Source organism: Symsagittifera roscoffensis, chromosome 4 (genome assembly GCF_963678635.1).
Source record: "Symsagittifera roscoffensis chromosome 4, txSymRosc1.1, whole genome shotgun sequence".
NCBI classification, from domain to species: domain Eukaryota; kingdom Metazoa; phylum Xenacoelomorpha; order Acoela; family Convolutidae; genus Symsagittifera; species Symsagittifera roscoffensis.
In genome coordinates, this window is record NC_087065.1 from 633,526 (window position 1) to 658,849 (window position 25,324).

The 25,324-nt window shown below is 45.6% G+C and overlaps 2 protein-coding genes across 5 annotated transcripts in view; one reads left to right on the forward strand and one right to left on the reverse strand.

Moving 5' to 3' along the window:
• LOC134843729 (protein virilizer homolog) overlaps positions 1–25,324 on the reverse strand; it is a 550,828-nt gene that overhangs the window by 433,987 nt on the left and 91,517 nt on the right. The window lies entirely within an intron of this gene.
• LOC134843635 (uncharacterized) overlaps positions 1–25,324 on the forward strand; it is a 105,323-nt gene that overhangs the window by 73,568 nt on the left and 6,431 nt on the right. The window lies entirely within an intron of this gene.

Below are 25,324 nucleotides of genomic sequence, written 5' to 3' on the forward strand. Positions count from 1 at the left end.
TTTTCTCATGCCTACTGTGTGTGGCGGCCGTGTGGGCAGTGGGGATTCTAGTGGGACTAGTGGCGTGGATTGTGTGTTGGAGGATGTTTCGAAAACTATGTTGTTTTCTGTTGCCTAATGTGTTGCGTCTCTGACTGCAGTGGGGGTTCTAGCGGGACTGGTGGCATGGATTGTGTGTTGCAGATTGTTTCTAATACTATGTTGTTTTCTGTTGCCTAAGGTGTGCGGCGGCTGTCTGTGCAGTGGGGGTTCTAGTGGGACTGGTGGCGTGGATTGTGTGTTGGAGGATGTTTCGAAAACTATGTTGTTTTCTGTTGCCTAGTGTGTTGCGGCTCTGACTGCAGTGGGGGTTCTAGCGGGACTGGTGGAATGGATTGTGTGTTGGAGGATGTTTCTATTACTATGTTGTTTTCTCTTGCCTTGTGTGTGTGGCGGCTTTGTGTGCAGTGGGGGTTCTAGTGGGACTGGTGGCGTGGGTTGTGTGTTGGAGGATGATTCTAATACTTTGTTGTTTTCTCTTTCCTAGTGTGTGTCGCAGCTGTGTTTGCAGTGGGGACTCTAGTGGGACTAGTGGCGCGGATTGTGTGTTGGAGGATGTTTCTAAATTTATGTTGTTTTCTGTTGCTTAATGTGTGCGGTGGCTGTCTGTGCAGTGGCGGTTCTAGTGGGACTGGTGGCGTGGATTGTGTGTTGGAGGATGTTTCTAATACTATGCTGTTTCTGTTGCCTAGTTTGTGTGGCGGCTGTTTGTGCAGTGGGGGTTCTAGTGGGACTGCTAGTGTGGATTTTGTATTGCTTGATGTTTCTAATTCTACGTTGTTTTCTGTTGCCTACTTTGTGTGGCGGCTGTTTGTGCAGTTGGGGTTCTAGTGGGACTGATAGTGTGGAGTAGTTTGTGTTGTGTGATATTTCTAATACTATGTTGTTTTCTTTTGACTAGTTTGTGTGGCGGCTGTTTGTGCAGTGGGGCTCTAGTGGGACTGCTAATGTGGAGTTTGTGTTGGATGATGATTCTAAAACTATGTTGTTTTCTCTTGTCTAGTGTGTGTGGCGGCTGTGTGTGCAGTGGGGTTTCTAGTGGGACTAAAGGCGTGGGTTGTGTGTTGGAGGATGTTTCTAAAACTATGTTGTTTTCTGTTGCCTAATGTGTGCGGCGGCTGTGTGTGCAGTGGTGGTTTTAGTTGGACTGGTGGCGTGGATTGCGTGTTGGAGGTTGTTTCTAATACTTTGTTGTTTTCTCTTTCCTAGTGTGTGTGGCGGCTGTGTGTGCAGTGGGGTTTCTAGTGGGACTAAAGGCGTAGATTGTGTAATGGAGGATGTTTCTAAAACTATGTTGTTTTCTGTTGCCTAACGTGTGCGGCGGCTGTGCGTGCAGTGGGGGTTCTAGTGGAACTAGTGGCGTGGATTGTGTGTTGGTGGATGTTTCTTTTTTTATGTTGTTTTCTCTTGCCTAGTGTGTGTGGCGGCTGTGTGGGCAATGGGGATTCTAGTGGGACTGTTGGCATGGATTGTGTGTTGGAAGACGTTTCTAATACAATGTTGTTTTCTCTTGCCTAGTGTGTGTGGCGGTAGTGTGTGCAGTGGGAATTCTCGTGGGACTAGTGGCGTGGATTGTGTTGGAGGATGTTTCTATTACTAGCTTGTTTCTGTTCCCTAGTGTGTGTGGCGGCTGTGTGTGCAGTGGGATTTCTAGTGCGACTAAAGCCGTGGATCGTATGTTGGAGGATGTTTCTAATACTATTTTGTTTTCTGTTCCCCAGTGTGTGTGGCGGCTGTGTGTCCAGTGGGGGTTCAAGTGGGACTAAAGGGGTGGATTGTGTGTTGGAGGATGTTTCTAATAGTATGTTGTTTTCTCGTGTGTAGTGTGTGGCGGCTGTGTGTGCAGTTGGGATTCTAGTGGGACTAGTGGCGTGGATTGTGTGCTGGAGGATGTTTTTAATACTATGTTGTTTCTGTTGCCTAGTGTGTGTGGCGGCTGTGTGTGCAGTGGGGTTTCTAGTGGGACTAAAGGCGTGGATTGTGTGTTGGAGGATGTTTCTAAAACTATGCTGTTTCTGTTGCCTAGTTTGTGTGGCGGCTGTTTGTGCAGTGGGGGTTCTAGTGGGACTGCTAGTGTGGATTTTGTATTGCTCGATGTTTCTAAGTCTACGTTGATTTCTGTTGCCTACTTTGTGTGGCGGCTGTTTGTGCAGTTGTGGTTCTAGTGGGACTGCTAGTGTGGAGTAGTTTGTGTTGTGTGATATTTCTAATACTATGTTGTTTTCTGTTGACTAGTTTGTGTGGAGGCTGTGTGTGCAGTGGGGTTTCTAGTGGGACTAAAGGCGTCGATTGTGTGTTGGAGGATGTTTCTAAAACTATGTTGTTTTCTGTTGCCTAATGTGTGCGGCGGCTGTGTGTGCAGTGGTGGTTCTGGTTGGACTGGTGGCGTGGATTGCGTGTTGGAGGTTGTTTCTAATACTAGCTTGTTTCTGTTCCCTAGTGTGTGTGGCGGCTGTGTGTGCAGTGGGATTTCTAGTGGGACTAAAGGCGTGGGTTGTGTGTTGGAGGATGTTTCTAAAACTATGTTGTTTTCTGTTGCCTAATGTGTGCGGCAACTGTGTGTGCAGTGGTGGTTCTAGTTGGACTGGTGGCGTGGATTGCGTGTTGGAGGTTGTTTCTAATACTTTGTTGTTTTCTCTTTCCTAGTGTGTGTGGCGGATGTGTGTGCAGTGGGGTTTCTAGTGGGACTAAAGGCGTGGGTTGTGTGTTGGAGGATGTTTCTAAAACTATGTTGTTTTCTGTTGCCTAATGTGTGCGGCAACTGTGTGTGCAGTGGTGGTTCTAGTTGGACTGGTGGCGTGGATTGCGTGTTGGAGGTTGTTTCTAATACTTTGTTGTTTTCTCTTTCCTAGTGTGTGTGGCGGCTGTGTGTGCAGTGGGGTTTCTAGTGGGACTAAAGGCGTAGATTGTGTAATGGAGGATGTTTCTAAAACTATGTTGTTTTCTGTTGCCTAATGTGTGCGGTGGCTGTGCGTGCAGTGGGAATTCTAGTGGGACTGCTAGTGTGGATTTTGTATTGCTCGATGTTTCTAATTCTACGTTGTTTTCTGTTGCCTACTTTGTGTGGCGGCTGTTTGTGCAGTTGTGGTTCTAGTGGGACTGCTAGTGTGGAGTAGTTTGTGTTGTGTGATATTTCTAATACTATGTTGTTTTCTGTTGACTAGTTTGTGTGGAGGCTGTGTGTGCAGTGGGGTTTCTAGTGGGACTAAAGGCGTCGGTTGTGTGTTGGATGATGTTTCTAAAACTATGTTGTTTTCTGTTGCCTAATGTGTGCGGCGGCTGTGTGTGCAGTGGTGGTTCTAGTTGGACTGGTGGCGTGGATTGCGTGTTGGAGGTTGTTTCTAATACTTTGTTGTTTTCTCTTTCCTAGTGTGTGTGGCGGCTGTGTGTGCAGTGGGGTTTCTACTGGGACTAAAGGCGCAGATTGTGTAATGGAGGATGTTTCTAAAACTATGTTGTTTTCTGTTGCCTAATGTGTGCGGCGGCTGTGCGTGCAGTGGGGGTTCTAGTAGAACTAGTGGCGTGGATTGTGTGTTGGTGGATGTTTCTTATTTTATGTTGTTTTCTCTTGCCTAGTGTGTGTGGCGGTAGTGTGTGCAGTGGGAATTCTCGTGGGACTAGTGGCGTGGATTGTGTTGGAGGATGTTTCTATTACTAGCTTGTTTCTGTTCCCTAGTGTGTGTGGCGGCTGTGTGTGCAGTGGGATTTCTAGTGGGACTAAAGGCGTGGGTTGTGTGTTGGAGGATGTTTCTAAAACTATGTTGTTTTCTGTTGCCTAATGTGTGCGGCAACTGTGTGTGCAGTGGTGGTTCTAGTTGGACTGGTGGCGTGGATTGCGTGTTGGAGGTTGTTTCTAATACTTTCTTGTTTTCTCTTTCCTAGTGTGTGTGGCGGCTGTGTGTGCAGTGGGGTTTCTAGTGGGACTAAAGGCGTGGGTTGTGTGTTGGAGGATGTTTCTAAAACTATGTTGTTTTCTGTTGCCTAATGTGTGCGGCAACTGTGTGTGCAGTGGTGGTTCTAGTTGGACTGGTGGCGTGGATTGCGTGTTGGAGGTTGTTTCTAATACTTTGTTGTTTTCTCTTTCCTAGTGTGTGTGGCGGCTGTGTGTGCAGTGGGGTTTCTAGTGGGACTAAAGGCGTGGATTGTGTGTTGGAGGATGTTTCTAAAACTATGTTGTTTTCTCTTTCCTAGTGTGTGTGGCGGCCGTGTGTGCAGTGGGGTTTTTAGTGGGACTAAAGGCGTGGATTGTGTTTTGGAGGATGTTTCTAAAACTATGTTGTGTTCTGTTGCCTAATGTGTGCGGCGGCTGTCTGTGCAGCGGCGGTTCTAGTGGGACTGGTGGCGTGGATTGTGTGTTGGAGGATGTTTCTAATACTATGCTGTTTCTGTTGCCTAGTTTGTGTGGCGGCTGTTTGTGAAGTGGGGGTTCTAGTGGGACTGCTAGTGTGTATTTTGTATTGCTTGATGTTTCTAATTCTACGTTGTTTTCTGTTGCCTACTTTGTGTGGCGGCTGTTTGTGCAGTTGTGGTTCTAGTGGGACTGCTAGTGTGGAGTAGTTTGTGTTGTGTGATATTTCTAATACTATGTTGTTTTCTGTTGACTAGTTTGTGTGGCGGCTGTGTGTGCAGTGGGGTTTCTAGTGGGACTAAAGGCGTGGGTTGTGTGTTGGAGGATGTTTCTAAAACTATGTTGTTTTCTGTTGCCTAATGTGTGCGGCGGCTGTGTGTGCAGTGGTGGTTCTAGTTGGACTGGTGGCGTGGATTGCGTGTTGGAGGTTGTTTCTAATACTTTGTTGTTTTCTCTTTCCTAGTGTGTGTGGCGGCTGTGTGTGCAGTGGGGTTTCTAGTGGGACTAAAGGCGTAGATTGTGTAATGGAGGATGTTTCTAAAACTATGTTGTTTTCTGTTGCCTAATGTGTGCGGCGGCTGTGCGTGCAGTGGGGGTTCTAGTGGAACTAGTGGCGTGGATTGTGTGTTGGTGGATGTTTCTTATTTTATGTTGTTTTCTCTTGCCTAGTGTGTGTGGCGGCTGTGTGGGCAAAGGGGATTCTAGTGGGACTGTTGGCATGGATTGTGTGTTGGAAGACGTTTCTAATACAATGTTGTTTTCTCTTGCCTAGTGTAAGTGGCGGTAGTGTGTGCAGTGGGACTTCTCGTGGGACTAGTGGCGTAGATTGTGTTGGAGGATGTTTCTATTACTAGCTTGTTTCTGTTCTCTAGTGTGTGGGGCGGCTGTGTGTGCAGTGGGATTTCTAATGCGACTAAAGCCGTGGATTGTATGTTGGAGGATGTTTCTAATACTATTTTGTTTTCTGTTCCCCAGTGTGTGTGGCGGCTGTGTGTCCAGTGGGGGTTCAAGTGGGACTAAAGGGGTGGATTGTGTGTTGGAGGATGTTTCTAATAGTATGTTATTTTCTCTTGCCTAGTGTGTGGCGGCTGTGTGTGCAGTTGGGATTCTAGTGGGACTAGTGGCGTGGATTGTGTGCTGGAGGATGTTTTTAATACTACGTTGTTTCTGTTGTCTAGTGTGTGTGGCGGCTGTGTGTGCAGTGGGGTTTCTAGTGGGACTAAAGGCGTGGATTGTGTGTTGGAGGATGTTTCTAAAACTATGTTGTTTTCTCTTTCCTAGTGTGTGTGGCGGCCGTGTGTGCAGTGGGGTTTCTAGTGGGACTAAAGGCGTGGATTGTGTTTTGGAGGATGTTTCTAAAACTATGTTGTGTTCTGTTGCCTAATGTGTGCGGCGGCTGTTTGTAAAGTGTTGGTTCTAGTTGGACTGGTGGCGTGGATTGCGTGTTAGAGGATGTTTCTAATACTGTGTTGTTTTCTCTTTCCTAGTGTGTGTTGCGGCTCTGAGTGCATTGGGGGTTCTAGCAGGGCTAGTGGCGTGAATTGTGTTGGAGGATGTTTCTACTACTATGTTGTTTACTGTTCCCTAGTGTGTGCGGCGGCTGTGTGTGCAGTGGTGGTTCTAGTTGGACTGGTGGCGTGGATTGCGTGTTGGAGGTTGGCGGCTGTGTGGCGGTTGTGGTGGCGGTGTGGCGGCTGTGTGTGCAGTGGGGTTTCTAGTGGGACTAAAGGCGTGGATTGTGTTTTGGAGGATGTTTATAAAACTATGTTGTTTTCTGTTGCCTAATGTGTGCGGCGGCTGTGCGTGCAGTGGGGGTTCTAGTGGGACTAGTGGCGTGGATTGTGTGTTGGAGGATGTTTCTTATTTTATGTTGTTTTCTCTTGCCTAGTGTGTGTGGCGGCTGTGTGGGCAATGGGGATTCTAGTGGGACTGTTGGCATGGATTGTGTGTTGGAAGACGTTTCTAATACAATGTTGTTTTCTCTTGCCTAGTGTGTGTGGCAGTTGTGTGTGCAGTGGGAATTCTCGTGGGACTAGTGGCGTGGATTGTGTTGGAAGATGTTTCTATTACTAGCTTGTTTCTGTTCCCTAGTGTGTGTGGCGACTGTGTGTGCAGTGGGGTTTCTAGTGGGACTAAAGCCGTGGATTGTATGTTGGAGGATGTTTCTAATACTATTTTTTTTTCTGTTCCCCAGTGTGTTTGGCGGCTGTGGGTCCAGTGAGGGTTCAAGTGGGACTAAGGGGGTGGATTGTGTGTTGGAGGATGTTTCTAATACTATGTTGTTTCTGTTGCCTAGTGTGTGTGTGGCGGCTGTGTGTGCAGTGGGAATTCTAGTGGGACTAGTGGCGTGGATTGTGTTGGAGGATGTTTTAAAAACTATGCGGTTTTCTGTTCCCTTGTGTGTGTGTGGCGGCTGTGGGTGTAGTGGGGTTTCTAGTTGAACTAGTGGCGTGGAACTTGTGTTGGAGAATGTTTCTAATACTTTGTTGAATTCTGTTCCCTAGTGTGTGGCGGCTGTGTGCAGTTGGGATTCTAGTGGGACTAGTGGCGTGGATTGTGTGCTGGAGGATGTTTCTAAGACTATGTTGTTTCTGTTGCCTAGTGTGTGTGGTGGCTGTGTGTGCAGTGGGAATTCTAGTGGGACTAGTGGCGTGGATTGTGTTGGAGGAAGTTTTAAAAACTATGCGGTTTTCTGTTCCCTACTGTGTGTGGCGGCTGTGGGTGTAGTGGGGTTTCTAGTTGAACTAGTGGCGTGGAACTTGTGTTGGAGAATGTTTCTAATACTTTGTTGAATTCTGTTCCCTAGTATGTGGAGGCTGTGTGTGCAGTGGGGGTTCTAGTGGGAGTAGTGGCGTGGATTGTGTGTTGGAGGATGGTTCTAATAATATGTTGTTTTCTCTTGCCTAATGTGTGCGGCGGCTGTGTGTGCAGTAGGGGTTCTAGCGGGACTGGTGGCGTCGATTGTGTGTTAGAGGATGTTTCTAAAACTACTTTATTGTCTGTTGCCTTTGTGTGTGGCAGCTGTGTGTGCAGTGGGGATTCTAGTGGGACTAGTGGCAGTGGGATTGCGTGTTGGAGGATGTTTCTAATACTATGTTGTTTTCTGTTGCCTAATGTGTGCGGCGGCTGTGTGTGCAGTAGGGGTTCTAGCGGGACTGGTGGCGTCGATTGTTTGTTAGAGGATGTTTCTAATACTACTTTGTTGTCTGTTGCCTTTGTGTGTGGCGGCTGTGTGTGCAGTGGGGATTCTAGTGGGACTAGTGGCGTGGATTGTGTGTTGGAGGATGTTTCTAATTCTATGTTGTTTTCTTTGGCCTATTGTGTGTTGCGGCTCTGTGTGCATTGGGGGTTCTAGCGGGACTGGTGGCAAGGCTTGTGTGCTGGAGGATGGTTCTAATACTATGTTGTTGTCTGTTGCCTGTGTGTGTGTGTTGCGGCTCTGTTTGCAGTGGGGCTTCTAACGGGACTGTTGGCATGGATTGCGTGTTGGAGGATGTTTCTAATTCTATGTTATTTTATATTGCCTAATGAGTGCGGCGGCTGTGTGTGCGGTGGGTGGTTCTAGCGCGACTGGTGGCGTGGTTTGTGTGTTGGAGGATGTTTCTAATACTATGTTGTTGTCTGTTGCCTGTGTGTGTTGCGGCTCTGTTTGCAGTGGGGGTTCTAGCGGGACTGGTGGTATGGATTGCATGTTGGAGGATGGTTCTAATACTATGTTGTTTTCTCTTGCCTAGTGTGTGTGGCGGCTGTATGTGAAGTGGGGATTCTAGCGGGACTGGTGGCGTCGATTGTTTGTTAGAGGATGTTTCTAATACTACTTTGTTGTCTGTTGCCTTTGTGTGTGGCGGCTGTGTGTGCAGTGGGGATTCTAGTGGGACTAGTGGCGTGGATTGTGTGTTGGAGGATGTTTCTAATTCTATGTTGTTTTCTTTGGCCTATTGTGTGTTGCGGCTCTGTGTGCATTGGGGGTTCTAGCGGGACTGGTGGCAAGGGTTGTGTGCTGGAGGATGGTTCTAATACTATGTTGTTGTCTGTTGCCTGTGTGTGTGTTGCGGCTCTGTTTGCAGTGGGGCTTCTAACGGGACTGTTGGCATGGATTGCGTGTTGGAGGATGTTTCTAATTCTATGTTATTTTCTGTTGCCTAATGAGTGCGGCGGCTGTGTGTGCGGTGGGTGGTTCTAGCGCGACTGGTGGCGTGGTTTGTGTGTTGGAGGATGTTTCTAATACTATGTGTTTGTCTGTTGCCTGTGTGTTGCGGCTCTGTTTGCAGTGGGGGTTCTAGCGGGACTGGTGGTATGGATTGCATGTTGGAGGATGGTTCTAATACTATGTTGTTTTCTCTTGCCTAGTGTGTGTGGCGGCTGTATGTGAAGTGGGGATTCTAGTGGGACTAGTGGCGTAAATTGTGTGTTGGAGGTTGTTTCTAATACTATGTTGTTTTCTGTTGCCTAATGTATGTTGCGGCTGTGTGTGCAGTGGTGTTTCTAGTGGGACTAGTCTCGTGGATTGTGTATTGAAGGATTTTTCTAAAACTTTGTTGTTTTCTCATGCCTAGTGTGTGTGACGGCTGTGTGTGCAGTGGGGACTCTAGTGGGACTAGTGGCGTGGATTGTGTGTTGGAGGATGTTTCTAATACTATGTTGTTGTCTGTTGCCTGTGTGTGTTGCGGCTCTGTTTGCAGTGGGGGTTTTAGCGGGACTGGTGGTATGGATTGCATGTTGGAGGATGGTTCTAATACTATGTTGTTTTCTATTGCCTAGTGTGTGTGGCGGCTGTATGTGCAGTGGGGATTCTAGTGGGACTAGTGGCGTAAATTTTGTGTTGGAGGTTGTTTCTAATACTATGTTGTTTTCTGTTGCCTAATGTATGTTGCGGCTGTGTGTGCAGTGGGGTTTCTAGTGGGACTAGTCTCGTGGATTGTGTATTGAAGGATTTTTCTAAAACTATGTTGTTTTCTCATGCCTAGTGTGTGTGACGGCTGTGTGTGCAGTGGGGACTCTAGTGGGACTAGTGGCGTGGATTGTGTGTTGGAGGATGTTTCTAATACTAGGTTGTTTTATGTTGCCTAGTGTGTGTTGCAGCTCTGTGTGCAGTGGGGGTCTTAGCGGGACTGGTGGTATGGATTGCATGTTGGAGGTTGTTTCTAAAACTATGTTGTTTTCTGTTGCCTAATGTGTGTTGCAGCTGTGTGTGCAGTGGGGTTTCTAGTGGGACTAGTCTCGTGGATTGTGTTTTGAAGGATTTTTCTAAAACTATGTTGTTTTCTCATGCCTAGTGTGTGTGACGGCTGTGTGTGCAGTGGGGACTCTAGTGGGACTAGTGGCGTGGATTGTGTGTTGGAGGATGTTTCTAATACTATGTTGATTTCTGTTGCCTAAGGTGTGCGGCGGCTGTCTGTGCAGTGGGTGTTCTAGTGGGACTGGTGGCGTGGATTGGGTGTTGGAGGTTGTTTCTAAAACAATGTTGTTTTCTGTTGCCTAGTGTGTTGCGGCTCTGTCTGCATTGGGGGTCTTAGCGGGACTGGTGGTATGGATTGCATGTTGGAGGTTGTTTCTAAAACTATGTTGTTTTCTGTTGCCTAATGTGTGTTGCAGCTGTGTGTGCAGTGGGGTTTCTAGTGGGACTAGTCTCGTGGATTGTGTTTTGAAGGATTTTTCTAAAACTATGTTGTTTTCTCATGCCTAGTGTGTGTGACGGCTGTGTGTGCAGTGGGGACTCTAGTGGGACTAGTGGCATGGATTGTGTGTTGCAGGATGTTTCTAATACTATTTTGTTTTCTCTTGCCTTGTGTGTGGCGGCTGTATGTGCAGTGGGGATTCTAGTGGGACTAGTGGCGTGGATTGTGTGTTGGAGGATGTTTCTAGTACTATGTTGTTTTCTGTTGCCTATTGTGTGTTGCGGCTCTGTGTGCATTGGGGTTTCTAGCGGGACTGGTGGCAAGGGTTGTGTGCTGGAGGATGGTTCTAATTTTATGTTGTTTTCTGTTCCCTAGTTTGTGTGACTTCTGTCTTCTGTGTGAGCAGTGGGGGTTCTATTGGGACTAGTGGCGTGGATTATGTGTTGGAGGATGTTTCTAATACTAGATTGTTTTATGTTGCCTAGTGTGTGTTGCAGCTCTGTGTGCAGTGGGGATCTAGTGGGACTAGTCTCATGGATTGTGTATTGAAGGATGTTTCTAAAACTATGTTGTTTTCTCATGCCTAGTGTGTGTGGCGGCTGTGTGTGCAGTGGGGATTCTAGTGGGACTAGTGGCGTGGATTGTGTGTTGGAGAATGTTTCTAATGCTATGTTGATTTCTGTTGCCTAAGGTGTGCGGCGGCTGTCTGTGCAGTGGGTGTTCTAATGGGACCGGTGGTGTGGATTGTGTGTTGGAGGTTGTTTCTAAAAATATGTTGTTTTCTGTTGCCTAGTGTGTTGCGGCTCTGTCTGCAGTGGGGGTTCTAGCGGGACTGGTGGCATGGATTGTGTGTTGGAGGATGTTTCTAATACTATTTTGTTTTCTCTTGCCTTGTGTGTGGCGGCTGTATGTGCAGTGGGAATTCTAGTGGGACTAGTGGGGTGGATTGTGTGTGGGAGGATGTTTCTAATACTATGTTGTTGTCTGCTGCCTGTGTGTGTTGCGGCTCCGTTTGCAGTGGGGGTTCTAGCGGAAATGTTGGCATGGTTTGCGTGTTGGAGGATGTTTCTAATTTTCTGTTGTTTTGTGTTCCCTAGTTTGTGTGACTTCTGTGTGAGCAGTGGGGTTTTTAGTGGGACTAGTGGCGTGGATTGTGTGTTGGAGGATGTTTCTAATACTAGATTGTTTTATGTTGCCTAGTGTGTGTTGCAGCTCTGTGTGCAGTGGGGGTCTTAGCGGGACTGGTGGTATGGATTGCATGTTGGAGGATGGTTCTAATACTATGTTGTTTTCTCTTGCCTAGTGTGTGTGGCGGCTGTATGTGCAGTGGGGATTCTAGTGGGACTAGTGGCGTAGATTGTGTGTTGGAGGTTGTTTCTAATACTATGTTGTTTTCTGTTGCCTAATGTGTGTTGCGGCTGTGTGTGCAGTGGGGATCTAGTGGAACTAGTCTCATGGATTGTGTATTGAAGGATGTTTCTAAAACTATGTTGTTTTCTCATGCCTAGTGTGTGTGGCGGCTGTGTGTGCAGTGGGGATTCTAGTGGGACTGGTGGTGTGGATTGTGTGTTGGATGTTGTTTCTAAAACTATGTTGTTTTCTGTTGCCTAGTGTGTTGCGGCTCTGTCTGCAGTGGGGGTTCTAGCGGGACTGGTGGCATGGATTGTGTGTTGGAGGATGTTTCTAATACTATGTTGTTTTCTCTTGCCTTGTGTGTGGCGGCTGTATGTGCAGTGGGAATTCTAGTGGGACTAGTGGCGTGGATTGTGTTTTGGAGGATGTTTCTAATACTTTTTTTGGTTTCTGTTGCCTAATGTGTGCGGCGGCTGACTGTGCAGTGGGTGTTCTAATGGGACCGGTGGTGTGGATTGTGTGTTGGATGTTGTTTCTAAAACTATTTTGTTTTCTGTTGCCTAGTGTGTTGCGGCTCTGTCTGCAGTGGGGGTTCTAGCGGGACTGGTGGCATGGATTGTGTGTTGGAGGATGTTTCTAATACTATGTTGTTTTCTCTTGCCTTGTGTGTGGCGGCTGTATGTGCAGTGGGAATTCTAGTGGGACTAGTGGCGTGGATTGTGTTTTGGAAGATGTTTCTAATACTTTTTTTGGTTTCTGTTGCCTAACGTGTGCGGCGGCTGACTGTGCAGTGGGGGTTCTAGTGGGACTGGTGGCGTGGATTGTGTGTTGAAGGATATTTCTAAAACTATGTTACTTTCTGTTGCTTTGTGAGTTGCGGCTCTGTCTGCAGTGAGGGTTCTATTGGCACTAGTCTCGTGGATTGTGTATAGAAGGATGTTTCTCAAACTATGTTGTTTTCTCATGCCTAGTGTGTGTGGCGGCCGAGTGTGCAGTGGGGATTCTAGTGGGACTAGTGGCGTGGATTGTGTGTTGGAGATTGTTTCTAATACTATGTTGATTTCTGTTGCCAATGTGTGTTGCGGCTGTGTGTGCAGTGTGGGTTCTATTGGGACTAGTCTCGTGGATTGTGTATTGAAGGATGTTTCTCAAACTATGTTGTTTTCTCATGCCTAGTGTGTGTGGCGGCCGTGTGTGCAGTGGGGATTCTAGTGGGACTAGTGGCGTGGATTGTGTGTTGGAGATTGTTTCTAATACTATGTTGATTTCTGTTGCCTAAGGTGTGCGGCGGCTGTCTGTGCAGTGGGGGTTCTAGTGGGACTGGTGGCGTTGATTGTGCGTTAGAGGATGTTTCGAAAACTATGTTGTTTTCTGTTGCCTAGTGTGTTGCGGCTCTGACTGCAGTGGGGGTTCTAGCGGGACTGGTGGCATGGATTGTGTGTTGGAGGATGTTTCTATTACTATGTTGTTTTCTCTTGCTTGTGTGTGTGGCGGATTTGTGTGCAGTGGGGGTTCTAGTGGGACTGGTGGCGTGGATTGTGGCTTGGAGGATGATTCTAATACTTCGTTGTTTTCTCTTTCCTAGGGTGTGTGGCAGCTGTGTGTGCAGTGGGGACTCTAGTGGAACTAGTGGCGTGGATTGTGTGTTGGAGGATGTTTCTAATTTTATGTTGTTTTCTGTTGCTTAATGTGTGCGGTGGCTGTCTGTGCAGTGGGGGTTCTAGTGGGACTGGTGGCGTGGATTGTGTGTTGGAGGATTTTTCTAATACTATGCTGTTTCTGTTGCCTAGTTTGTGTGGCAGCTGTTTGTGCAGTGGGGGTTCTAGTGGGACTGCTAGTGTGGATTTTGTATTGCTTGATTTTTCTAACTCTACGTTGTTTTCTGTTGCCTAATTTGTGTGGCGGCTGTTTGTGCAGTTGGGATTCTAGTGGGACTGCTAGTGTGGAGTTTGTGTTGGATGATATTTCTAATACTATGTTGTTTTCTGTTGCCTAGTTTGTGTGGCGGCTGTTTTTGCAGTGGGGTTTCTAGTGGGACTGCTAGTGTGGATTTTGTGTTGGATGATGATTCTAAAACTATGTTGTTTCTCTTGTCTAGTGTGTGTAGCGACTGTGTGTGCTGTGGGGATTCTAGTGGGACTAGTGGCGTGAATTGTGTGTTGGTTGATGTTTCTAATACTATGTTGTTTTCTGTTGCTTAATGTGTGCGGCGGCTGTCTGTGCAGTGGGGGTTCTAGTGGGACTGGTGGCGTGGATTGTGTGTTGGAGGATGTTTCTAAAACTATGTTGTTTTCTCTTTTCTTGTGTGTGTGGCGGCTGTGTGTGCAGTGAGGGTTCTAGTGGGATGGTGGCGTGCTTTGTGTGTTGGAGGATGTTTCTAATACTATGTTAATTTCTGTTCCCTAGTATGTGTTGCGGCTCTGTGTGCAATGGGGGTTCTAGTGGGTCTCTTGGCCTGGATTGTGTGTTGAAAGATGTTTTTAATACTATGTTGATTTCTGTTGCCTAAGGTGTGCGGCGGCTGTCTATGCAGTGGGGGTTCTAGCAGGACTGGTGGCATGGATTGTGTGTTGCAGGATGTTTCTAATACTATGTTGTTTTCTCTTTCCTTTTGTGTGTGGCGGCTGTGTGTGCAGTGGGGGTTCTAGTAGGACTGGTGGCGTGCTTTGTGTGTTGGAGGATGTTTCTAATACTATGTTAATTTCTGTTCCCTAGTATGTGTTTCGGCTCTGTGTGCAATGGGATTCTAGTGGTTCTCTTGGCCTGGATTGTGTGTTGAAAGATGTTTTTAATACTATGTTGATTTCTGTTGCCTAAGGTGTGCGGCGGCTGTGTGTGCAGTGGGGGTTCTAGCGGGACTGGTGGCGTGGATTGTGTGTTGGAGGATGTTTCGAAAACTATGTTGTTTTCTGTTGCCTAGTGTGTTGCGGCTCTGACTGCAGTGGGGGTTCTAGCGGGACTGGTGGCATGGATTGTGTGTTGGAGGATGTTTCTATTACTATGTTGTTTTCTCTTGTCTTGTGTGTGTGGCGGATTTGTGTGCAGTGGGGGTTCTAGTGGGACTGGTGGCGTGGATTGTGTGTTGGAGGATGATTCTAATACTTCGTTGTTTTCTCTTTCCTAGGGTGTGTGGCAGTGGGTGCAGTGTGTGCAGTGGGGACTCTAGTGGAACTAGTGGCGTGGATTGTGTGTTGGAGGATGTTTCTAATTTTATGTTGTTTTCTGTTGCTTAATGTGTGCGGTGGCTGTCTGTGCAGTGGGGGTTCTAGTGGGACTGGTGGCGTGGATTGTGTGTTGGAGGATGTTTCGAAAACTATGTTGTTTTCTGTTGCCTAGTGTGTTGCGGCTCTGACTGCAGTGGGGGTTCTAGCGGGACTGGTGGCATGGATTGTGTGTTGGAGGATGTTTCTATTACTATGTTGTTTTCTCTTGCCTTGTGTGTGTGGCGGATTTGTGTGCAGTGGGGGTTCTAGTGGGACTGGTGGCGTGGATTGTGTGTTGGAGGATGATTCTAATACTTCGTTGCTTTCTCTTTCCTAGGGTGTGTGGCAGCTGTGTGTGCAGTGGGGACTCTAGTGGAACTAGTGGCGTGGATTGTGTGTTGGAGGATGTTTCTAATTTTATGTTGTTTTCTGTTGCTTAATGTGTGCGGTGGCTGTCTGTGCAGTGGGGGTTCTAGTGGGACTGGTGGCGTGGATTGTATGTTGGAGGATGTTTCTAATACTATGCTGTTTCTGTTGCCTAGTTTGTGTGGCGGCTGTTTGTGCAGTGGGGGTTCTAGTGGGACTGCTAGTGTGGATTTTGTATTGCTTGATGTTTCTAATTCTACGTTGTTTTCTGTTGCATACTTTGTGTGGCGGCTGTTTGTGCAGTTGGGGTTCTAGTGGGACTGCTAGTGTGGAGTTTGTGTTGGGTGATATTTCTATTACTTGTTTTCTGTTGTCTAGTTTGTGTGGCGGCTGTTTGTGCAGTGGGGGTTCTAGTGGGACTGCTAGTGTGGATTTTGTGTTGAATGATGATTCTAAAACTATGTTGTTTGTTTTCTCTTGTCTGGTGTGTGTAGCGACTGTGTGTGCTGTAGGGATTCTAGTGGGACTAGTGGCGTGAATTTTGTGTTGGATGATGGTTCTAATACTATGTTGTTTTCTGTTGCTTAATGTGTGCGGCGGCTGTCTGTGCAGTGGGGGTTCTAGTGGGACTGGTGGCGTGGATTGTGTGTTGGAGGATGTTTCTAAAACTATGTTGTTTTCTGTTTCCTAATGTTTGTTGAGACTCTGTGTGCAGTGGGGACTCTAGCGGGATTGGTGGCATGGGTTGTGTGTTGCAGGATGTTTCTAATACTATGTTGTTTTCTCTTTCCTTGTGTGTGTGGCGGCTGTGTGTGCAGTGGGGGTTCTAGTGGGACTGGTGGCGTGCTTTGTGTGTTGGAGGATGTTTCTAATACTATGTTAATTTCTGTTCCCTAGTATGTGTTGCGGCTCTGTGTGCAATGGGGGTTCTAGTGGGTCTCTTGGCCTGGATTGTGTGTTGGAAGATGTTTTTAATACTATGTTTTTTTTGTTGCCTAATGTGTCGCGGCTTTGTGTGTAGTGGGGGTGCTACTGGGACTGGTGGTTTGGTTTTTGTGTTGGATGATGTTTCTAAAATTCTGTTGTTCTGTTGCCCAGTTTGTGTGGCGGCTGTTTTTGCAGTGGGGCTTCTAGTGGAACTGGTAGTGTGGATTTTGTGTTGGATGATGTTTCCCATACTATGTTGTTTTATGTTACCTAGTTTGTGTGACGGCTGTTTGTGCGGTGGGGGTTCTAGTGGGACTGGTAGTGTGGATTTTGGGTTGAATGATGATTCTAATACTATGTTATTTTCTGTTTCCTAGTGTGTGTGACGGCTGTTTGTTCTGTTTGTGCAGTGGGGGTTCTAGTGGGACTGCTAGTGTGGATTTTGTGTTGGATGATGTTTCTAATACTATGTTATTTTCTGTTTCCTAATGTGTGTGACGGCTTTTTGTTCTGTTTGTGCAGTGGGGGTTCTAGTGGGACTGCTAGTGTGGATTTTGTGTTGGATGATGTTTCTAATACTATGTTATTTTCTGTTTCCTATGTGTGTGACGGCTGTTTGTTCTGTTTGTGCAGTGGGGGTTCCAGTGGGACTGGTAGTGTGGGTTTTGGGTTGGATGATGTTTCTAATACTATGTTATTTTCTGTTTCCTAGTGTGTGTGTGACGGCTGTTTGTTCGGTTTGTGCAGTTGGGGTTCTAGTGGGACTGGTAGTGTGGATTTTGGGTTGGATGATGATTCTAATACTTTGTTGTTTTCTGTTGCCTAGTTGGCGTGGCGGCTGTTTGTGCGGTGGGATTTCTAGTGGGACTGCTAGTGTAAATTTTGTGTTGGATGATATTTCTAATACCATGTTGTTTTCTGCTGCCTAGTTTGTGTGGCAGCTGTTTGTGCAGTGTGGGTTCTAGTGGCACTAGTAGTGTGGATTTTGTGTTGTTTGATGTTTCCCATACTATGCTGTTTTATGTTACCTAGTTTGTGTGGCGGCTGTTTGTGCGGTGGGGGTTCTAGTGGGACTGGTAGTGTGGATTTTGGGTTGGATGATGATTCTAATACTATGTTATTTTCTGTTTCCTAGTGTGTGTGACGGCTGTTTGTTCTGTTTGTGCAGTGGGGGTTCTAGTGGGACTGCTAGTGTGGATTTTGTGTTGGATGATGTTTCTAATACTATGTTATTTTCTGTTTCCTAGTGTGTGTGACGGCTGTTTGTTCTGTTTGTGCAGTGGGGGTTCTAGTGGGACTGCTAGTGTGGATTTTGTGTTGGATGATGTTTCTAATACTATGTTATTTTCTGTTTCCTAGTGTGTGTGACGGCTGTTTGTTCTGTTTGTGCAGTGGGGGTTCCAGTGGGACTGGTAGTGTGGATTTTGGGTTGGATGATGTTTCTAATACTATGTTATTTTCTGTTTCCTAGTGTGTGTGACGGCTGTTTGTTCGGTTTGTGCAGTTGGTGTTCTAGTGGGTCTGCTAGTGTGGATTTTGTGTTGTATGATGTTTCTTAAACTATGTTATTTTCTGTTTCCTAGTGTATGTGACGGCTGTTTGTTCTGTTTGTGCAGTGGGGATTCGAGTGGGACTGCTAGTGTGGTTTTTGTGTTGGATGATGTTTCTAATACTATGTTATTTTCTGTTTCCTAGTGTGTGTGGCGGCTGTTTGTGTAGTGGGGGTTCTAGTGGGACTGCTAGTGTGGTTTTGTGTAGTGGGGGTTCTAGTGGGACTGCTAGTGTGGTTTTTGTGTTGGATGATTTTCTAATACTATGTTATTTGCTGTTTCCTAGTGTGTGTGGCGGCTGTTTGTGCAGTGGGGATTCTAGTGGGACTGCTAGTGTGGATTTTGTGTTGGATGATGTTTCTAATACTATGTTATTTTCTGTTTCCTAGTGTGTGTGGCGGCTGTTTGTGCAGTGGGGGTTCTAATGGGACTGCTAGTGTGGGTTTTGTGTTGGATGATTTTCTAAAACTATGTTATTTTCTGTTTCCTAGTGTGTGTGGCGGCTTTTTGTGCAGTGGGGGCTCTTGTGGGACTGCTAGTGTGGGTTTTGTGTTGGATGATTTTTCTAATACTATGTTATTTTCTGTTTCCTAGTGTGTGTGGCGGCTGTTTGTGCAGTGGGGGTTCTAGTGGGACTGCTAGTGTGGGTTTTGTGTTGGATGATTTTCTAATACTATGTTATTTTCTGTTTCCTAGTGTGTGTGGCGGCTTTTTGTGCAGTGGGGGTTCTAGTGGGACTGCTAGTGTGGGTTTTGTGTTGGATGAATTTCTAATACTTTGTTATTTTCTGTTTCCTAGTGTGTGTGGCGGCTTTTTGTGCAGTGGGGGTTCTTGTGGGACTGCTAGTGTGGGTTTTGTGTTGGATGATTTTTCTAATACTATGTTATTTTCTGTTTCCTAGTGTGTGTGGCGGCTGTTTGTGCAGTGGGAGTTCTAGTGGGACTGCTAGTGTGGATTTTGTGTTGGATGATGTTTCTAATACTATGTTATTTTCTGTTTCCTAGTGTGTGTGGCGGCTGTTTGTGCAGTGGGGGTTCTAGTGGGACTGCTAGTGTGGGTTTTGTGTTGGATGATTTTCTAATACTATGTTATTTTCTGTTTCCTAGTGTGTGTGGCGGCTGTTTGTGCAGTGGGGATTCTATCGGGACTGCTGGTGTGGATTTTGTGTTGAATGATGTTTCTAATACTATGTTATTTTCTGTTTCCTAGTGTGTGTGGCGGCTGTTTGTGCAGTGGGGGTTCTAGTGGGACTGCTAGTGTGGGTTTTGTGTTGGATGATTTTCTAATACTATGTTATTTTCTGTTTCCTAGTGTGTGTGGCGGCTTTTTGTGCAGTTGGGGTTCTTGTGGGACTGCTAGTGTGGGTTTTGTGTTGGATGATTTTTCTAATACTATGTTATTTTCTGTTTCCTAGTGTGTGTGGCGGCTGTGTGTGCAGTGGGGGTTCTAGTGGGACTGGTAGTGTGGATTTTGGGTTGGATGATGTTTCTAATACTATGTTATTGTCTGTTTCCTAGTGTGTGTGACGGCTGTTTGTTCTGTTTGTGCAGTGGGGGTTCTAGTGGGACTGCTGGTGTCGATTTTGTGTTGAATGATGTTTCTAATACTATGTTATTTTCTGTTTCCTAGTGTGTGTGGCGGCTATTTGTGCAGTGGGGGTTCTAGTGGGACTGCTAGTGTGGATTTTTTGTTGAATGATGTTTCTAATACTATGTTATTTTCTGTTTCCTAGTGTGTGTGGCGGCTGTTTGTGCAGTGGGAGTTCTAGTGGGACTGCTAGTGTGGTTTTGTGTAGTGGGGGTTCTAGTGGGTCTGCTAGTGTGGTTTTTGTGTTGGATGATTATCTAATACTATGTTATTTTCTGTTTCCTAGTGTGTGTGGCGGCTGTTTGTGCAGTGGGGGTTCTTGTGGGACTGCTAGTGTGGGTTTTGTGTTGGATGACTTTTCTAATACTATGTTATTTTCTGTTTCCTAGTGTGTGTGGCGGCTGTTTGTGCAGTGGGATTTCTAATGGGACTGCGAGTGTGGATTTTGTGTTGAATGATGTTTCTAATACTATGTTATTTTCTGTTTCCTAGTGTGTGTGGCGGCTGTTTGTGCAGTGGGGGTTCTAGTGGGACTGCTAGTGTGGGTTTTGTGTTGGATGATTTTCTAATACTATGTTATTTTCTGTTTCCTAGTGTGTGTGGCGGCTTTTTGTGCAGTGGGGGTTCTAGTGGGACTGCTAGTGTGGGTTTTGTGTTGGATGATTTTCTAATACTATGTTATTTTCTGTTTCCTAGTGTGTGTGGCGGCTTTTTGTGCAGTGGGGGTTCTTGTGGGACTGCTAGTGTGGGTTTTGTGTTGGATGATTTTTCTAATACTATGTTATTTTCTGTTTCCTAGTGTGTGTGGCGGCTGTTTGTGCAGTGGGGGTTCTAGTGGGACTGCTGGTGTGGGTTTTGTGTTGGATGATTTTCTAATACTATGTTATTTTCTGTTTCCTAGTGTGTGTGGCGGCTGTTTGTGCAGTGGGGATTCTAGTGGGACTGCTGGTGTGGATTTTGTGTTGAATGATGTTTCTAATACTATGTTATTTTCTGTTTCCTAGTGTGTGTGGCGGCTGTTTGTGCAGTGGGGGTTCTAGTGGGACTGCTAGTGTGGGTTTTGTGTTGGATGATTTTCTAATACTATGTTATTTTCTGTTTCCTAGTGTGTGTGGCGGCTTTTTGTGCAGTGGGGGTTCTTGTGGGACTGCTAGTGTGGGTTTTGTGTTGGATGATTTTTCTAATACTATATTATTTTCTGTTTCCTAGAGTGTGTGGCGGCTGTGTGTGCAGTGGGGGTTCTAGTGGGACTGGTAGTGTGGATTTTGGGTTGGATGATGTTTCTAATACTATGTTATTGTCTGTTTCCTAGTATGTGTGACGGCTGTTTGTTCTTTTTGTGCAGTGGGGGTTCTAGTGGGACTGCTAGTGTGGGTTTTGTGTTGGATGATTTTTCTAATACTATGTTATTTTCTGTTTCCTAGTGTGTGTGGCGGCTATTTGTGCAGTGGGGGTTCTAGTGGGACTGCTAGTGTGGATTTTTTGTTGAATGATGTTTCTAATACTATGTTATTTTCTGTTTCCTAGTGTGTGTGGCGGCTGTTTGTGCAGTGGGAGTTCTAGTGGGACTGCTAGTGTGGTTTTGTGTAGTGGGGGTTCTAGTGGGTCTGCTAGTGTGGTTTTTGTGTTGGATGATTATCTAATACTATGTTATTTTCTGTTTCCTAGTGTGTGTGGCGGCTGTTTGTGCAGTGGGGGTTCTTGTGGGACTGCTAGTGTGGGTTTTGTGTTGGATGACTTTTCTAATACTATGTTATTTTCTGTTTCCTAGTGTGTGTGGCGGCTGTTTGTGCAGTGGGATTTCTAATGGGACTGCGAGTGTGGATTTTGTGTTGAATGATGTTTCTAATACTATGTTATTTTCTGTTTCCTAGTGTGTGTGGCGGCTGTTTGTGCAGTGGGGGTTCTAGTGGGACTGCTAGTGTGGGTTTTGTGTTGGATGATTTTCTAATACTATGTTATTTTCTGTTTCCTAGTGTGTGTGGCGGCTTTTTGTGCAGTGGGGGTTCTAGTGGGACTGCTAGTGTGGGTTTTGTGTTGGATGATTTTCTAATACTATGTTATTTTCTGTTTCCTAGTGTGTGTGGCGGCTTTTTGTGCAGTGGGGGTTCTTGTGGGACTGCTAGTGTGGGTTTTGTGTTGGATGATTTTTCTAATACTATGTTATTTTCTGTTTCCTAGTGTGTGTGGCGGCTGTTTGTGCAGTGGGGGTTCTAGTGGGACTGCTAGTGTGGGTTTTGTGTTGGATGATTTTCTAATACTATGTTATTTTCTGTTTCCTAGTGTGTGTGGCGGCTGTTTGTGCAGTGGGGATTCTAGTGGGACTGCTGGTGTGGATTTTGTGTTGAATGATGTTTCTAATACTATGTTATTTTCTGTTTCCTAGTGTGTGTGGCGGCTGTTTGTGCAGTGGGGGTTCTAGTGGGACTGCTAGTGTGGGTTTTGTGTTGGATGATTTTCTAATACTATGTTATTTTCTGTTTCCTAGTGTGTGTGGCGGCTTTTTGTGCAGTGGGGGTTCTTGTGGGACTGCTAGTGTGGGTTTTGTGTTGGATGATTTTTCTAATACTATATTATTTTCTGTTTCCTAGAGTGTGTGGCGGCTGTGTGTGCAGTGGGGGTTCTAGTGGGACTGGTAGTGTGGATTTTGGGTTGGATGATGTTTCTAATACTATGTTATTGTCTGTTTCCTAGTATGTGTGACGGCTGTTTGTTCTGTTTGTGCAGTGGGGGTTCTAGTGGGACTGCTAGTGTCGATTTTGTGTTGAATGATGTTTCTAATACTATGTTATTTTCTGTTTCCTAGTGTGTGTGGCGGCTATTTGTGCAGTGGGGGTTCTAGTGGGACTGCTAGTGTGGATTTTTTGTTGAATGATGTTTCTAATACTATGTTATTTTCTGTTTCCTAGTGTGTTGTGGCGGCTGTTTGTGCAGTGGGAGTTCTAATGGGACTGCTGGTGTGGATTTTGTGTTGGATGATGTTTCTAATACTATGTTATTTTCTGTTTCCTAGTGTGTGTGGCGGCTGTTTGTGCAGTGGGGGTTCTAGTGGGACTGCTAGTGTGGATTTTGTGTTGGATGATTTTCTAATACTATGTTATTTTCTGTTTCCTAGTGTGTGTGGCGGCTGTTTGTGCAGTGGGGGTTCTTGTGGGACTGCTAGTGTGGGTTTTGTGTTGGATGACTTTTCTAATACTATGTTATTTTCTGTTTCCTAGTGTGTGTGGCGGCTGTTTGTGCAGTGGGATTTCTAATGGGACTGCGAGTGTGGGTTTTGTGTTGAATGATGTTTCTAATACTATGTTATTTTCTGTTTCCTAGTGTGTGTGACGGCTGTGTGTGCAGAGGGGAATCTAGTGGGACTGGTAGTGTGGATTTTGGGTTGGATGATGTTTCTAATACTATGTTATTTTCTGTTTCCTAGTGTATGTGGCGGCTATTTGTGCAGTGGGGGTTCTAGTGGGACTGCTAGTGTGGATTTTTTGTTGAATGATGTTTCTAATACTATGTTATTTTCTGTTTCCTAGTGTGTTGTGGCGGCTGTTTGTGCAGTGGGAGTTCTAATGGGACTGCTGGTGTGGATTTTGTGTTGGATGATGTTTCTAATACTATGTTATTTTCTGTTTCCTAGTGTGTGTGGCGGCTGTTTGTGCAGTGGGGGTTCTAGTGGGACTGCTAGTGTGGATTTTGTGTTGGATGATTTTCTAATACTATGTTATTTTCTGTTTCCTAGTGTGTGTGGCGGCTGTTTGTGCAGTGGGGGTTCTTGTGGGACTGCTAGTGTGGGTTTTGTGTTGGATGACTTTTCTAATACTATGTTATTTTCTGTTTCCTAGTGTGTTGTGGCGGCTGTTTGTGCAGTGGGAATTCTAATGGGACTGCTGGTGTGGATTTTGTGTTGGATAATGTTTCTAATACTATGTTATTTTCTGTTTCCTAGTGTGTGTGGCGGCTGTTTGTGCAGTGGGGGTTCTAGTGGGACTGCTAGTGTGGATTTTTTGTTGAATGATGTTTCTAATACTATGTTATTTTCTGTTTCCTAGTGTGTTGTGGCGGCTGTTTGTGCAGTGGGAGTTCTAATGGGACTGCTGGTGTGGATTTTGTGTTGGATGATGTTTCTAATACTATGTTATTTTCTGTTTCCTAGTGTGTGTGTGGCGGCTGTTTGTGCAGTGGGGGTTCTAGTGGGACTGCTAGTGTGGATTTTGTGTTGGATGATTTTCTAATACTATGTTATTTTCTGTTTCCTAGTGTGTGTGGCGGCTGTTTGTGCAGTGGGGGTTCTTGTGGGACTGCTAGTGTGGGTTTTGTGTTGGATGACTTTTCTAATACTATGTTATTTTCTGTTTCCTAGTGTGTGTGGCGGCTGTTTGTGCAGTGGGATTTCTAATGGGACTGCGAGTGTGGGTTTTGTGTTGAATGATGTTTCTAATACTATGTTATTTTCTGTTTCCTAGTGTGTGTGACGGCTGTGTGTGCAGAGGGGAATCTAGTGGGACTGGTAGTGTGGATTTTGGGTTGGATGATGTTTCTAATACTATGTTATTTTCTGTTTCCTAGTGTATGTGGCGGCTATTTGTGCAGTGGGGGTTCTAGTGGGACTGCTAGTGTGGATTTTTTGTTGAATGATGTTTCTAATACTATGTTATTTTCTGTTTCCTAGTGTGTTGTGGCGGCTGTTTGTGCAGTGGGAGTTCTAATGGGACTGCTGGTGTGGATTTTGTGTTGGATGATGTTTCTAATACTATGTTATTTTCTGTTTCCTAGTGTGTGTGGCGGCTGTTTGTGCAGTGGGGGTTCTAGTGGGACTGCTAGTGTGGATTTTGTGTTGGATGATTTTCTAATACTATGTTATTTTCTGTTTCCTAGTGTGTGTGGCGGCTGTTTGTGCAGTGGGGGTTCTTGTGGGACTGCTAGTGTGGGTTTTGTGTTGGATGACTTTTCTAATACTATGTTATTTTCTGTTTCCTAGTGTGTTGTGGCGGCTGTTTGTGCAGTGGGAGTTCTAATGGGACTGCTGGTGTGGATTTTGTGTTGGATAATGTTTCTAATACTATGTTATTTTCTGTTTCCTAGTGTGTGTGGCGGCTGTTTGTGCAGTGGGGGTTCTAGTGGGACTGCTAGTGTGGATTTTGTGTTGGATGATTTTCTAATACTATGTTATTTTCTGTTTCCTAGTGTGTGTGGCGGCTGTTTGTGCAGTGGGGGTTCTTGTGGGACTGCTAGTGTGGGTTTTGTGTTGGATGACTTTTCTAATACTATGTTATTTTCTGTTTCCTAGTGTGTTGTGGCGGCTGTTTGTGCAGTGGGAGTTCTAATGGGACTGCTGGTGTGGATTTTGTGTTGGATGATGTTTCTAATACTATGTTATTTTCTGTTTCCTAGTGTGTGTGGCGGCTGTTTGTGCAGTGGGGGTTCTAGTGGGACTGCTAGTGTGGATTTTGTGTTGGATGATTTTCTAATACTATGTTATTTTCTGTTTCCTAGTGTGTGTGGCGGCTGTTTGTGCAGTGGGGGTTCTTGTGGGACTGCTAGTGTGGGTTTTGTGTTGGATGACTTTTCTAATACTATGTTATTTTCTGTTTCCTAGTGTGTGTGGCGGCTGTTTGTGCAGTGGGATTTCTAATGGGACTGCGAGTGTGGATTTTGTGTTGAATGATGTTTCTAATACTATGTTATTTTCTGTTTCCTAGTGTGTGTGACGGCTGTGTGTGCAGAGGGGAATCTAGTGGGACTGGTAGTGTAGATTTTGGGTTGGATGATGTTTCTAATACTATGTTATTTTCTGTTTCCTAATGTGTGTGACGGCTGTTTGTTCTGTTTGTGCAGTGGGGGTTCTAGTGGGACTGCCAGTGTCAATTTTGTGTTGAATGATGTTTCTAATACTATGTTATTTTCTGTTTCCTAGTGTGTGTGGCGGCTGTTTGTGCAGTGGGGGTTCTAGTGGGACTGCTAGTGTGGATTTTTTGTTGAATGATGTTTCTAATACTATGTTATTTTCTGTTTCCTAGTGTGTGTGACGGCTGTTTGTTCTGTTTGTGCAGTGGGGGTTCTAGTGGGACTGCTAGTGTCGATTTTGTGTTGAATAATGTTTCTAATACTATGTTATTTTCTGTTTCCTAGTGTGTGTGGCGGCTATTTGTGCAGTGGGGGTTCTAGTGGGACTGCTGGTGTTGATTTTGTGTTGAATGATGTTTCTAATACTATGTTATTTTCTGTTTCCTAGTGTGTGTGGCGGCTGTGTGTGCAGTGGGGGTTCTAGTGGGACTGGTAGTGTGGATTTTGGGATGGATGATGTTTCTAATACTATGTTATTTTCTGTTTCCTAGTGTG